Source organism: Bombina bombina, chromosome 5 (assembly GCF_027579735.1).
Source record: "Bombina bombina isolate aBomBom1 chromosome 5, aBomBom1.pri, whole genome shotgun sequence".
In the NCBI taxonomy this organism is placed as follows: Eukaryota; Metazoa; Chordata; class Amphibia; order Anura; family Bombinatoridae; genus Bombina; species Bombina bombina.
In genome coordinates, this window is record NC_069503.1 from 612838016 (window position 1) to 612850940 (window position 12925).

The following is a 12925-nucleotide window of genomic DNA, read 5'->3' on the forward strand; positions in this document are numbered from 1 at the left end:
TCTTATTAAGATGGAATAAACGTTGTTTAGCCAACATCATATCATACATAAGAGAGATTGAGGCATGATCCGTTTAAAATTTTTGTATACACTTTTGATATCAGACCGTAGCATTAGCATATCCATATCCCAACTCTGACTATTCAAATAGTACCATACCTGTAGCTATGCAAAAATGTTCATTCTGGGTAGATCAAATTGTCTATGAAGATTCTCAAAACTTAAAATGTTTCTATTTTCTGACAATATTTGGTTTATAAATGTAAGGCTTTTCTCGGCCCAACTCCTAAAATTTTTTGATAAATTCCTGGAGTGAATTCTGGGTTACCTGTTATGGGCAAGAAAACAGAAAAGCTATAATCAATCTCTACTAGGGAACACAATTTATGCCAAGCTATGACAATATTTTTCATTTAAACTAAACAGTCAACATTTGAATGTAAATTGTTACACACACAATGAAAAATAGCTTTTAAAGAAAATGGGTATATAAGGTAACTTTCTATATCCAGAGAGAGAAAAATGTTGGTGTCTGCTATCCCATCTAATGCGATTTTAGCTAAGGTAGCCAAGTTATATAATCTAAGATTGGGAAGAGCCAGACCAGCTATACCACGTGTTTGCATTAATATATTTAAAGAGATACGTGGTTTCTTTTGTTTCCATATAAATTTGGAAAACCAAGAGTGCAGCAATGGATATAATAATTGAGGAAATATAATAGATTTATTAGGCTGACGCACTGACATAGATAAAGGAAAAATTGTCCACATCTCTAAGTCTGTTTTAACTTTCTGAAAGAGTGATTTAAAATTTTGTTTATACCAATTCTTTGGGGTCTTATGAAGATAAATACCTAAATATCTAAAAGAGTCAACTACTTTAAATGGATGCTCTTGGGCACTATGTCTAGATTTGTCAACCCACATAATCTCACTTTTCTCAAAGTTTATTTTATATCCTGAAAAGAAACTGAAGCTGTTAAAAAATGATATTGTTTGAGATATATTATTCAAAAATAGTAACAGATCATCTGCATACAAAAGAATTTTCAGTTGACATGTCCCTATAGTTATCCCAATCAGTCTGTTTCTTAACCAGATAGCTAATGGTTCTAGAGCGATATTTTAAAAAAGGGGAACAATGGGCAACCCTGTCTAGTCCCTCTCTTCAAAAATATTCTCGAAGAGAGTGTACCATTGATCAGGAGAAAGGATATTGGATTCCTATATATGTTCTGAATGAACTGAGCAAAATGATTCTTAAATCCAAATTTGTCAAGAGCTTTAAAATGGTATTCCCAAGAAATAGAATTGTAGGCCTTTTCGGCATCTAGCTTAAGAATTGCGATATCCTGTAGACAATGCTTTAGTTTAGATTTATCTGCATTCCACACATTATCTACAAAGGTCACTACTTTCCGTATATTTTTTGAAGCATTTCTAGCTACCATAAAACCCATTTGATCAGAATGAATAATTTTATCAAGATAAGGAGCGAGTCTGGAAGCTAGAATGGACATTAAAATTGTATAATCTGCGTTAAGCACAGATATAGGCCTATATGAAGCAAGATCCTCAGGATTTTTTTAACCTTTTTTAGGGATCAAAAATATTTTAGCATCCAAAAAATAAACCGATTTTGGGTTATTGTGTATAAAGTAATTGTTAAATAATTTCTTAAAGGTAATTTTAATTTAATCTAATAAGATTTTATAGTATTCTACAGGTAGACAGTCCGGACCAGCCAATTTATTTAGTTTGGCTTTTTCTGTAGCCTTAGTAATCTCATCAATAGATATTGGGGTATTCAATGCTGAAAGTTCTTACTCTGCAATCTTAGGGACTTTAACTTTGGACCAAAAACTTTCATGATTAACAGTATTCATGTCTATCCCTGTTTACAGCTGTTGGTAATAAGAATAAAAAAACTTTGCTGATATCTTTTGCGTCTGAGTATCTAATATGTCCTGATTTAATAGCTAAAATATAGTTTTTGTTCTTTCTGTTATTTACTAATTTAACTAGATGTTAAGCAGAGTAAACATAAAAACCGCTATAATGTAAATTAACCATGATTTCTTCTTCTTGAGATTTTTGTTTTAAAAATAGATCACTTTCTTGTCTTGTTTTACTATATGTATTCCAATTGGATTAAAGAGGGTCATTACAATAGTTTCTATAAGCATTCTTAACCTTATTAGCGAGTTAAACTTAAGCTGCTAAGGTCTTCTTATACCGAATATATATATAAGCCTTAATTTTCACCTCTTAAAACTGCCTTAGAGGCTTCCCAAAAAGTCTCTATTTTATTATAGAAAGCTATGTTGTGCGTACAGTAGTCTTTCCATTTTTGTTTAAATCAAAAAGAAAATCTAGAATTATTATAAAGAAAATGGGGAAAAAAGAAAGTTTGATTTTTATCCTTAGGTCTATTTAGAGTGGGGAAAGATAATGAGATGATCGCATGGTCTGATATCAATATGTCACTTATTTGTGATCAATTTTTAAAATAGACAAGGTTCTGAGACTAAGAAGAAATCAATTCTGGAGAACATTTTATGTGATATGGATTCCCATGAATAAGTATGCATATCTGGATTCTTAATCCTCCAGATATCTGTTAACCTCAATTTGTGACAAAAGCTCTTAAAATATTAAAGACTTTTGTTATATTCTTTTGTTTTGTTTTTGGAGAATCTATCTAAATCAGGACAGAGAGACAGATTAAATTCACCACCTACGTAGAATGAGATTATCACATGTAAAGGGAAATAGCTTAATTTTATTTTTTTCCCAGAATTCCGGACAAAAGACATTCGGGCCATATACATTGCATAACACAATCTTGGTATCATTTATTTGTAATTGTAATATAATGTATCTTGCTTCTGGATCTGTCTCAACCTTAATAATGTTGTACTCTAGATTTTTATGGAGAAGGATAGCTACACCACATTTCCTACTCACACAGGGAGTAGATACAACCTCTCCTACCAAAATTGGATTTTAATTGAACTATTTCCTGCAGGAATACTATATCCGGTTAATATTTAGCAAACCGTTTGATTATAAGTTTATGTTTCATTGGGGAAGTTATTCCTCCAACATTCCAAGAAAGAATATTACATTTTTCATTCATAAACATCATAATAATTATAAAAAGTTCAGATTAAAATGGCCCTTAGTACACGATAGGAGGGGAAGAGAACAGCAGTGAGAGGAGAGTGAAAGTGGAGAAAGAAGGGGGGAAAAAAAGGAATAACAACAAAAATTAGGGATTAAACTAAACAGAAATCCTAGAAATCTGTAATTCCTAGTGGGAACTTAATTAAAACCTTAACATTTTCTTTAACTACAAATTGTGCCATTATCTACAATATCGTTAAACATGGCAATCAAGAGTGTATCGCAATAAAAAAAAAAAAAAAATAACAAAAAGAAGTTTCTGTAAACATAAACAATAATTATACCCTATAAATCTTATTTAGAAGAAATATATTCTCTTGCTTCGGTTACATCATTAAGGGTTATCCTATTTCCATTATCCTCAACTACAATTCTAGCTGGATATAATAAGTGTTTTTTTTTTTTTTTTTGAAAGAAAGATTGTTTATTTCAGCTTATAACATACATGGGTCAAAGAAGAGAAAAAGAAAAAATGGAATAAGCCATGACAGAATTGAGAACACAATCAATATTCCCATTAGGGAAGTGAAGTACATTTACAGCACATAAAAGTGAGTTTGTATGAAAGTTCAATGGTGTGCTGTAGTCGTGGCTCCATTGACCAGTAAACATTTAAAGTCCTCTAAATTCTTGAATATCGATTTCCAAAAAATTCTTTCTTTTATAACAAACAATTCTAATAACAATAAATAATTGCAGTTCCATGTTTTTCATCAACATTCAAGTGTGCGTGCCTGGTTTTAGCTTAACAACAAATCTGGTAACAATGTTTGGCGTTATCTAATGCTAACATCTAGATTTAGGGCGAATGGCCTTGGGTGGTCGACAATGTTGGTTGTCTCAATGAGTAGAGGGTGAGTGTCGCCTTTTGTATCTTATATGTAGTAAAATAATATATAAAGGGGTAGGGGGGGGGTGCGTTAAGACCTTTGTGTGAATCCAGTGTACCAAAGGAACATTATTTCTATGTGGGTGTCTAACTTTTTAAATAAAATATAATGATATCTCTCTAGTTTAAGGTTAAGCTGTGTTTCCTGGATCCACATTTGTAGTGTAGGGATTGACTCTTTTTTCCACAATCTCGGAATTAGTTGATGTGCACTATTAATCATGATTTGTAGTAATTTGACATGTAGTTTTGAGCCTTGTCTGGGGTATTTGTGGAACAAAAATATAATTGGGTCTAGGGGTAACGGAGTGCCAATAGTGTCCTGCATGTATGATATTATCGATGTCCAAAATGTTTGGATTTTAGGTCATGCCCACCAAATGTGGAACGAGGTGCCTTCATCCTGGCACTGTCTCCAACAATGGTTAGAGGAATTGGGAAAGAGGTGTTTGAGTCTCTGTGGTGTAAGTGTCAGATATCTAGTAAGTAACTAGAGATTATGGATCTCAACTGCAGAAAGGAGAGAGTATAGGAATTGAGTAAAGGTTATTTACCCCTGTTTACTGGTTACAGGAGAGAGTTGGTAAAGCAAGTTAGCACAGAGTCTATTGAATGTGAGCGTCTGTTTGAGATGCAGTACTTCCTCAGTACAATTTGCAAGTTTAGAGAACAAGTGGATGAACAACTCTGAATGGAGAGTGTTTAAAGAGCGCTCTAGTATTATCTACTACTCGGGTAGCAATGGAGAGAGAGCGTGTGAGGGAGACGAGCCAGCGCTGCAGAAAGCTGACAGCCTCAGAGGGGTGTGTGAAGATTATCCAATGGCGTGCGAGAACACGCTGACAGGCACACGCTGTATGAGAAGCTTAACAGCGCGGCTTCAGTGAGGAAGGTTAGTCGGTGAATAAGTATAAGAATTACCGGTTTGCTAGAAAGCAAGTTTGTTCAGAGTTGTGGAGGTAGTTGAGAGGAGTAAAACTCACTGTGTTTGATAGAGGAGGTTGTCTGTGGAACGGCTTGGTTATACCGGCAATGAGAGGCAGTAATCCTGGGTATCTGTGTAAAACGAACTGTAATATAAGTCCATAAGACGATGAATGTATAGGAATAGTAGGTTGATAATACCCAAAAGTATTATAGTTGTAATCCAATGATTAGGTAGAGAATAATCACTTAGCCAGGAGGTTTAGAACATGCTGCTTCACACAACATAGCATGCTGCAAACTAACATTAATTGGCACCTGGAAGGGGGAGGTGTAGGTTTAAGTAAGGCCTGCTTAAAGGTGTACAGACATGCACATAAGAACATGACAGATCCCCCCCTCAAGGAAGCTGCACCGCAGCAGAGGGTCCAGGTTTGTCCGGATATCTATGGTGGTAACGAGTAATCAGACGAGAAGCATTGAGATTGGTGAAAGGTTCCCAAGAATCCTCTTCAGATGAGTAGCCCTTCCACCTAACCAGATACTGCAACTGCCCATGATGATGTCTGGAGTCAAGAATGGACGAAATTTCATATACGTCGTCCACCAGAACCACAGGAGGCTGAGGTTGATTTGAAGATTGTAGTCTGGTTGGAACGTATGGTTTTATCAATGCCACATGAAATGTGGGGTGAACCGGGATCTCTGGAGGAAGAGCTAAGGTTACAGCGTTGTCATTGACGACATTAGTTATCCTGTAGGGACCAATGTATAATTGTGAAAATTTCCGTGAGGGTGTTTTTAGTTTCAGATGTTTGGTTGAAAGACAAACCATATCCCCTGACCGGTAGAGTGGTGGCTTACTTCTTTTGTAGTCATAGTATCTTTTCTGATGTTGCTGAGCCAATTGTATATTGTCTTTAAGGAATTTGAAGATGTCTGATAAAGAATTTGCTGTATCGTCGACATGAGGTGAGGAGGTGTTCAGATGTGGGAATAGATGGAATGGTGGATGGTAGCCATAATTCGCATAGAAGGGTGAACATTTAGTAGATCCATTTAAGGAGTTATTGTAGGCGAATTCTGCCATAGGAATGTTGTTCTCCCATTCTTCTTGTTGGTGGGAACAGTAACAGCGAATGTACTGTTCAATCCACTGATTTACACGCTCAGTCTGACCATTAGTTTGCGGGTGGTATGCTGTACTATAGCGATGGTTGATTTTAAGAACAGCACATAATTGTTTCCAGAACTTAGATGTGAATTGCGAGCCCCTGTCGGATACAATGACAGATGGTAGACCATGAAGTCGAACGATATGTTTCAGGAACAGGGATGCAGTTTCTGAGGCTGTGGGCAGCTTTTTATAGGGAATGAAATGAGCCATTTTAGTCAATAAATCAACAACAACTAAAATGGTGTTGGCTTGATTAGATAATGGCAATTCAACAATGAAGTCCATACCAACAGTATGCCAAGGTCTTTCTGGAATGGGTAGTGGTTGGAGGTAGCCTGATGGTTTGGTCTTTTGTGACTTAGCAACAGTACAAGCATGACAAGACTTGATGTAGTTATGTACTGATTGTCTGAGGTTAGGCCACCAAAAATTTCTACCAATGAGGTCACTGGTTCTGTGGATGCCTGGGTGTCCTGATAGAGGAGTATCATGATGGTCATGCAAGACCTCTTCTCTGAGGTTGGGAGGTATGTATATTTTACCCTTAACATGAGAAATTCCCCTGGTGTCGGTTTGTTGTATGTCCTTGGGAAGCTCTGTATCAAGGTGTTGTTGTGAACGTAGGGTATGAATGAAGTCATTCGTGAGACCGAGGAACTGTTGTGGTGGAAGGATGGTTTGTGGTTCTTTTTCAAGGTCCTGCCGAAGTAAATGTCTAGATAGAGAATCAGCCTTACCATTTCGGGAGCCAGGCCGATAAGTAATAAGGAAGTTGAATCTGGTGAAAAACAAACTCCAACGAGCTTGCCTGGCAGAGAGGGTTTTACTGGACTGTAGATATTCTAAATTTTTATGGTCGGTATAAATCAATATTGGGTAGATTGTACCTTCCAAGAGATGCCTCCAATGTTCAAGAGCTGACTTAATCACGAGAAGTTCTTTCTCTCCAACAGCATAATTTTGTTCGGCTGAGGTCATAAGTCTGGAAAAAAAATGCTACTGGATGGATAGGTTCTGAAGGACTTTTACGCTGTGAGAGAATTACACCAAGAGCGTACTCAGAGGCATCAACCTCTAGGATGTACTGCAGATTTGCATCTGGGAATCGGAGGATGGGAGCAGTAGTGAAGCATTTCTTGAGGAAGTTAAAAGCATGTTCGGTTTCAGGTGTCCATAGGAAATGAGTTTGAGTACCTGTGAGTCTACAGAGAGGTTTCGCAATGCTTGAGAATCCTTTAATGAACTTGCGATAAAAATTCGCGAATCCTAGAAAACGCTGAACCTGTTTCCTGTTGGTTGGGGTAGGCCATTTAAGAATGGTGTCGATTTTTCCATCTTCCATTTTAACACCAGAAGAGGTAATTTTATAACCCAGAAAGGTGATTTCTTCAGTGTGGAAGGAGCACTTCTCAAGTTTGGCGTACAAATGGTGTGTTCTTAATCGATTTAGAACCCAACGGACATGTTTCTTATGGTCCTCCATGTTTTGGGAGTATATTAGGATGTCGTCTAAATATATTACCAAGCAAACGTCCAATAGATCTCTGAATATATCATTGATAAAAAACTGGAAGGTTGCTGGGGCGTTACACAACCCAAAGGGCATAACAAGATATTCATAGAGACCGTAGCGAGTCCGAAAGGCTGTGAGCCACTCGTCTCCTTCTCTGATCCTAATCAGATTGTATGCGCCTCTTAAATCCAGCTTGGTGTAAACAGTAGCTTTACTGAGGCGTTCCACTAATTCGGGGATCAGTGGTAGAGGGTACCTGTTCTTTTTGGTCCTTCTGTTTAACTCACGATAGTCTATGATGGGCCTCAATGTATTATCTTTATTCTTGACGAAAAAGATCCCTGCACCTGCTGGGGAGGTGGATGGTCTGATGAACCCTTTCTTAAGGTTCTCCTCTAAGTACTCCTTGAGATGAGATAATTCAGGTTGAGAGAGTGGATATATACGTCCGTATGGAATGCTAGACCCAGGCAATAATTCAATAGGGCAATCATATATGCGATGAGGAGGAAGAGTCTCTGCTTGCTTTTTGTCGAATACATCCGAGAAATCTTGATATTCTTGTGGTATTGTTGCTCGGGAGACTTGTAGTACCTGTTGATGAGGATAGCAAGAAGTCTTGCAGTATGTTGAATCAAGTTCCACTTGTAAAGACTGCCAAGAAATCGTAGGCTGATGTTGTTGTAGCCAGGATAAACCCAAAACAATGGGGTATAAAGGAGAAGGAAGGACATCGAAGGACAAGTATTCTACGTGCCCATTACCTGTAGTAACCTTAAGTGGAATCGTGTGGTGTGTGATAGGCCCAGAACTAACATAGGTTCCATCGATGACACGTATGGAGACAGGTATTGCTTTAACACACAAGGGTATTTTATTTTTATTTACAAGGGAGAGATCAATGAAATTGGAGAATGCTCCGGAGTCAATGATTGCTTCCGCTCTGAACAGCTGCAGGTCCCACTGTAGGGATAGAGATAAAGTACAGTAAGCCACATCTACCACTTTATTTGTCAAACAATGAGTTATAGGTTTGCACTTACTTCTTTTTTGACGTTGAAGAAGAGGACATTCCTTAACAGGATGATTGGGAGAAGCACAGTACATGCAGAGATTCTTCTGCTGACGGCGATGTCTTTCATCCAATGTTAAGGGACCTTTGGTGAACCCAAGCTCCATGGGTATAGATGTATCCTTTGTGCTGGATAAGGCAGGTGTAAACCTTTGAGAAGTATCAGATTGTTGTCTTTCTGACCTGCGTTCTCTGATTCTGCGATCAATCTGGACAGACAAGGCCATAAGAGCCTCCAGGGTCCTAGGGAGGTCAGTGCGGGCAAGCTCGTCCTTTAGAGCATCGGACAATCCCAGGCGGTACTGGTTTTGCAGGGCTACCTCACTCCATTCTGAATCCTTGATGTAAAGCTTGAATTCAGATAGATATTCCTCTACTGGGCGACGGCCCTGTCGTAGTGAGCGCATTTTGATCTCAGCTGTCAGTTGTTTCTGTGTGTCATCATATAATAAACTCATTTGAGTGAAGAAATCAGATAAAGAAGTGAGTATAGGATCATTATTTTCGAAGAGGTTGTCAGCCCATACCCTTGGCTCACCAGAAAGAAAAGAGATGACAGTCATCACCTTAATTGTCTCTGTATGGTATGTCTTGGGCCTCATCTGAAATAGGAGGTAGCATGCATTTCTGAATTGTCTGAACAATTTCCTGTCGCCAGAGAATCTCTCAGGTAGACACACCTGTGGTTCTGGTGTGTTGTCCCTAACAGATGCCCTAAGACTGTCATTCTGCAATTGCAGCTCTCTAAGTGCTTGTGACAATTGGTCAACCCTTTGGGAGAGGTTGTATACCACATTTGGGAGGTCTGCTGGATCCATGTATATATTCTTGTGGCCAATTAATATGTCAGATATCTAGTAAGTAACTAGAGATTATGGATCTCAACTGCAGAAAGGAGAGAGTATAGGAATTGAGTAAAGGTTATTTACCCCTGTTTACTGGTTACAGGAGAGAGTGTGTGAAGATTATCCAATGGCGTGCGAGAACACGCTGACAGGCACACGCTGTATGAGAAGCTTAACAGCGCGGCTTCAGTGAGGAAGGTTAGTCGGTGAATAAGTATAAGAATTACCGGTTTGCTGGAAAGCAAGTTTGTTCAGAGTTGTGGAGGTAGTTGAGAGGAGTAAAACTCACTGTGTTTGATAGAGGAGGTTGTCTGTGGAACGGCTTGGTTATACCGGCAATGAGAGGCAGTAATCCTGGGTATCTGTGTAAAACGAACTGTAATATAAGTCCATAAGACGATGAATGTATAGGAATAGTAGGTTGATAATACCCAAAAGTATTATAGTTGTAATCCAATGATTAGGTAGAGAATAATCACTTAGCCAGGAGGTTTAGAACATGCTGCTTCACACAACATAGCATGCTTCAAACTAACATTAATTGGCACCTGGAAGGGGGAGGTGTAGGTTTAAGTAAGGCCTGCTTAAAGGTGTACAGACATGCACATAAGAACATGACAGTAAGATACCACCTGGTTAGTAGTTCAGTGTTGGTTTCTATGTGTTTTGTTGAATTTGCTGATTTTTTTATAGCTGTAAAGATGGAGTGCCATTCTGCAGTTCGGATTAGAAATGGTAAATCTCTGTCCCACGCTTTTGTAAAGGTTGGCAAATTGTATTTGTTTGGTGTGGGGAGAAGTATGTAGGTTCGTGAGATTGTGTGGAGGTTGGGTGAGGATGAGCTACACATAACTTCAAACTGTGTGCATTGTCTAGTAAAGTGTTGTTTATGTGTCGTTTGAATAGTATCTAAGTTGGAAGTATCAAAACCACATCTTAAAAATTCAACTCCTAGTAGTTCACTAGACTGTCTGGGTAGTAGTCTGCAATCTTCTACCAAGATATAAGCAGGGAGCAGGAGGTGGATGTCCCTGGATGTCCGTGGGTGCAAACGCTAAGCCTGGGGAGAAACTATCATTGTGTAATGTAGGTGTTAGTGGGGAATGTACTGTGGTCAGGTTAGGGTGTGTCCTGAGTATTTCTAGCCAAGTGTTATACGTTCCTGAGATGATAGGATTGTTGAGGTTCCTAATTTTGGTTTGGTTTTTATCAATCCAGCAGGAAGCCCCTAGCTGAGTGTAGTCTGAGAGTTCATGTTGGAGCTTGACCCATTGTTTATGATGGTGCTCTTCAAAAGAGCACCAGTCTATAATTCTGGAAAGGAATATAGCGTTCCTATATTCCCGTATGTTAGGGACCCCCAAACGCCCTATGGTAGGATTCCTATATAGGGTTAATTTGTCTAGGGTTGTTAAGTCTAGGAGGTTTAATTTTCCATACATACACCTAGATTTAGAGTTTTGCGTTAGAAGGGGTGCGTTAGCTACGCGTGATTTTTTTCCCCCCCGCACCTTTTAAGCAACGCTGGTATTTAGAGTTCTCTGAAGGGCTGCGTTAGGCTCCAAAAAGGGAGCGTACAGGCACATTTACCGCCACTGCAACTCTAAATACCAGCATTGCTTACGGACGCGGCCAGCTTCAAAAACGTGCTCGTGCACGATTTCCCCATAGGAAACAATGGGGCAGTTTGAGCTGAAAAAAAACCTAACACCTGCAAAAAAGCAGCGTTCAGCTCCTAACGCAGCCCCATTGTTTCCTATGGGGAAACACTTTCTAAGACTGCACCTAACACCCTAACATGAACCCCGAGTCTAAACACCCCTAACCTTATACTTATTAACCCCTAATCTGCCACCACAGCTATCGCTGACCCCTGCATTTTATTCTTAACCCCTAATCTGCCGCTCCGTACACCGCCGCAACCTACATTATCCCTATGTACCCCTAATCTGCTGCCCCTAACATCGCCGACCCCTATATTATATTTATTAACCCCTAATCTGCCCCCCCAACGTCGCCGCTACCTAACTACACTTATTAACCCCTAATCTGCCGACCGGACCTCGCCGCCACTATAATAAATGTATTAACCCCTAAACCGCCTCACTCCCGACTAAAAAACCCTATAATAAATAGTATTAACCCCTAATCTGCCCTCCCTAACATCGCCGACACCTAACTTCAAGTATTAACCCCTAATCTGCCGACCGGACCTCGTCGCTACTCTAAGAAATGTATTAACCCCTAAAGCTAAGTCTAACCCTAACACTAACACCCCCCTAAGTTAAATATATTTTAAATCTAACAAAATAAAATAAATCTTATTAAATAAATTAATCCTATTTAAAGCTAAATACTTACCTGTAAAATAAACCCTAATATAGCTACAATATAACGAATAATTATATTGTAGCTATTTTAGGATTTATATTTATTTTACAGGCAACTTTGTATTTATTTTAACTAGGTACAATAGCTATTAAATAGTTAATAACTATTTAATAGCTACCTAGTTAAAATAATTACAAAATTACCTGTAAAATAAATCCTAACCTAATTTACAATTAAACCTAACACTACACTATCAATAAATTAATTAACTAAACAATCTACAATTATCTACAATTAAATCAACTAAACTAAATTACAAAAAAAAACAAACACTAAATTACAAAAAATAAAAAAAGATTACAAGAATTTTAAACTAATTACACCTACTCTAAGCCCCCTTAAAAAATAACAAAGCCCCCCAAAATAAAAAAAATGCTCTACCCTATTCTAAAATAAAAAGTTAACAGCTTTTACCTTACCAGCCCTTAAAAGGGATTTTTGCGGGGCATGCCCCAAAGAAAACAGCTCTTTTGCATTTAAATAAACATACAATACCCCCCCAACATTACAACCCACCACCACCCACATACCCCTAATTTAACCCAAACACCCCTTAAAAAACCTAACACTAAGCCCCTGAAGATCTCCCTACCTTATCTTCACCACGCCGGATATCACCGATCAGTCCAGAAGAAGGTCCGAAGTCTTCATCCTATCCGGCAAGAAGAGGTCCAGAAGAGGGTCCGAAGACTTCATCCTATCCGGCAAGAAGAGGACATCCGGATCGGTAGACATCTTCATCCAGGCGGCATGTTCTATCTTCTTCCATCCGGCGCAGAGCTGGACCATCTTGAAGCAGCCGACGCGGATCCATCCTCTTCTTCTGGCGACTCCCGACGAATGAAGGTTCCTTTAAGTGATGTCATCCAAGATGGCGTCCCTCGAATTCCGATTGGCTGATAGGATTCTATCAGCCAATCGGAATT